The sequence below is a fragment of the Gossypium hirsutum genome, chromosome D11, assembly GCF_007990345.1.
Source record: "Gossypium hirsutum isolate 1008001.06 chromosome D11, Gossypium_hirsutum_v2.1, whole genome shotgun sequence".
In the NCBI taxonomy this organism is placed as follows: Eukaryota; Viridiplantae; Streptophyta; class Magnoliopsida; order Malvales; family Malvaceae; genus Gossypium; species Gossypium hirsutum.
In genome coordinates this window covers 40,276,943-40,280,701 of record NC_053447.1, presented here as the reverse complement: position 1 = coordinate 40,280,701, position 3,759 = coordinate 40,276,943, and positions in this window count along the sequence as shown.

Here is a 3,759-nt window from a genome sequence, read left to right as displayed (position 1 = left end):
TTTCCGTTTAACATTCTATTTTTTCTTGTGAAAAATTATAAAAAATCATTAAAAATTAAAAACAATATATTTAAAATATATAATATACTAAAAGTTTATATAAACTTATAAAAATATAAAACTAAAAAAATATATAAAATATTCATAAAAACTTATAATTATTATAAAAGCTTATAAAAAAAATTCTAAATACTACAAATAGTTATAAAACTTATAAAACTTCATAATAAGTTTAAATAATTTAGAAAAAAATTAATCTTTTAATCACATTATAAAAATTATAAAAATTCATTTATTGGTTCCTCATTTTGGAAATTAAACCCCTAAATCAAAATCAACATGTGATATTAGTGTTGGAAAAATTCAATTTAGTAAAACGATTTTGTAGCACAGCAAAAAATAAAAAAATCTCCAAAATCGAGCCTTTGTGCTTTTTTGTAGCAATAAACCTTCTATCAAATTAGTATTTGTGTCTTGGAATTGGCAAACTTAATAATTTCTTAGCTTTCTACCAACATGATTTTCTCCGTTATTTTCAAACCCTTGGCTTGCTTAGAGTGTCATCTCTAATTCACGAATCGTTAACACTGTAACATCCCATACCCAATCTGATCATCGGGTCCAAACCACAGGAGACCACATTTTTTGTCGGAGCAACTACGATAAACTATATTTAATTTATATCATTAGACATTTAAATGTGACATTAAATGTGTAAAACACGATACATAATCATTTTCGGGTCATATATGAGCTTACAAAAGCTCAATATCATCCCGGGGTTGAACTAGGACTAAATTATAAAATTTTAAAGACTTCCCACGCTAGTGTTGTGACTTCCAGGGTTCAGTGTTGCAACATTTGAGATAGTAACTAAGCTTCTGAACCAAAGGAAAAATTGTAAAGTTTTAAAAATAAAATAGAGTCGACATCGTGACCTCAAATAGGGGACATCACAACATGAAGGGTTGATGCCGTGATATTCAGGGTGTGAAGTCACGACGTCCACGATAGACCACTATCTCCCACTTTCATACTTTTCCAAGTTAATATAAGACTACAAGGTTGGCCATAAGGCTCCAATCAACCATTCAACATAATCAAAACATGGTTAAAATAAAATTGTCAATTCATTAATATCATTTCCATGTATGACCAAAACCATTTCCACTTATTCACAACTCATTCACGACCATTTTGACTGTTTCCAACATTAAACAAGATAATCCTAGGTAAATGTCATTTGACCAAAATGAAAAGAGTTGTACAAACTTACTTGAGTCAAAAATGACGTGTCACACCTCAGAATTGGTGAATCCAATTGAGAGTAGGATAATGCATGATTAATTCTATTTTGGTGCACTAGGATAGCATGATCTGCCACGCGACTAGTTGGTTGGCGAGATAGAGTTTTGGAGCATACTAACAAAGAATTCGCCTATGGATTTAACTTTAGGGTGTTCTTAAGTAAAGAAAGACTTCACTCGAGAATATGTACACCTAAGGAATAGTACACTTGATTTGTATAAATACTGTTCAATAGATATTTTATCGGGTTTAGTTGGGAGTTGTTGGGATTCTACAACAACAAAAGCAAATATCAGAGTAAAGAGCAGAGTAGTAAGATGTATGAAAGATTGCTTCTACACTAAAACAAGCCAACTAAACAATTTATCACATGAACATGATTGGCCATTCCTCAACAGGAGTTAATTAGATTGATTTGACCTTCCCCATGACTAGTCAACAGTAAGGTAAACCTTCACTGGATTTTATTTTACCTACCTTGGATTTGATAGGGAAATTAGAGGGACTGAGAGTATATCTACAGGAAGGGGACATTTCACATAGGACATTTCAGATGGTTTCCTATCTACTTAATGTTCAGGTTCTTCTTTTCAACCTCAACATTCTCTTCTTCTTCTTTATTAAAGATTGAACCAAGATCTCATTTAATGAGTAGATGATTCAGCCTTTTGGTAAGTCTTGCACCTTTGCACGTTACGATTATAAAAGGGAAGGATGTTACAAAAAGGCCCTACTTGGGGGTCGCAAGTAATTGAAACATTATTAAAATGTCTATAATGGGGATTCTAATGGAAATCTTATAATTTTTTAAGCAGTTGTTGCTGCTGGTTTGGGATGAACATTTGAAATGGAAGCTCCAAGCCAAGGTTAAGTTAGGTCTCTGGTGAGTCTCTAAACCTGACTTCTGCACACTTTATTATAATGGTTCCTTGTATTGTCGATATGGATATCTACTTGAGAGGTTGTTGTGTGTATGTATGGTTATATGTTCTCTGTGAAGATTTCATATGTATGCTCTGAAGTGGATGATGCGTTGTATAAATATGACAATGTGGCAAACATGCATGGGAAGTTATAAGTTAGGGAGTATGAATCTCCTAAGATTATGAGTGAAATTTGTGTAGGTGCATCGATTATGTCATTTGAGCGATGCATGATAATGTATGTTAGTGTTAAAGGGGTTCAAGCAGAGTGTCACAAAAATATGTGATACAATAACGAACCCTATGGTGGTGCTTTGACGACATCTGTCGGGATAGTAAACAGAAGAAAAGAGTTAGTATGGCAATCATTGTGAAAAAACCATGACCATAGCACATTTTAGAAATGACAGATGAGCTGCATTTGTCTACTAGGGTTTCTACGTGTCCTAGAAGCGATGATGGGCAAACCTCAGATCTGCTTAGTTTAGGAAAATCCATATCGTCGAACATGAAATTTAGTGTGGTGGCTTGATGGGAAACCAAACCAAGCCTTTATGGAAAACTCTTTGTAACGCCTTTGTGGCGAATATTCTGTAAAACCTTTGTGGCGAACTCTCTATAAGGCCTTTGTGGCGAATATTTTGTAAATAATTTTTGGTGAATATTTTGTAAAGCCTTTGTGGCGAACTCTCTATAAACCTTCTTGGTGTATTATTCAGAAAGGCTCAATGGTAGAGTAATTTGGGGAATACTTGTGGCAAGTTTTCTGGAGGGTCTGTATTATGAATTCTAGAACACCTAAATACGAATTGATATTCATTCCTTGTGGCAAGACTTGGGCAAATCTATGAGGCATTATCTAAAAGATTTCTTGACAGTGTAACCGTTTAATGATTCCACTATAGTGATCCACCATGTCAGGGAACTTTGTGTATTTGGAATATTGGTGGTGCAAGTGTCCGCCAAACTCAAAATTTCTTAAGTTCTGTATTGAAGTCATCTAGGTTCTATTACTTGAATTAAAATGTTATATTCTTCTAAGCAAGTCAGGTTGTCTAGAATGTTGTAATTAGTGTTCTGATAATCACTAGATCCTGTAAAAGAGTTTGTCAAAAGTAGCATTTGTTGGGTATCATTCTGAGAACCGCATTCAAATACTATTTGCAAAGAAATTGTGTAATAGGATTCAGAATATAGGGTGAAGTCTGCGATCCACCATTTGGGTGAAATGTGTAAAAGATAGTTAATTGTAGGTATTAATGTATGGTAATCTGCCAACTAGGAATAAAAAATGTATCTGCCAAGGTTTGAAAGGAAGTCCAGAATCTTAAAGTCAATATTTTCAACAATAATATTAAAAGATAAAACTAGTTGAGATTTATTCGGTTCTATTGAACTTATGGGTGTTTATTTGCAATGCAAGTTATTGGAAATGAACTAGATTGCCAGATGGGACCAAGTTAGGAATGCACCAAAGTAGATGATTGTAAAGTAATATTATGTATACAGAGGGACACTTTTGAGAATA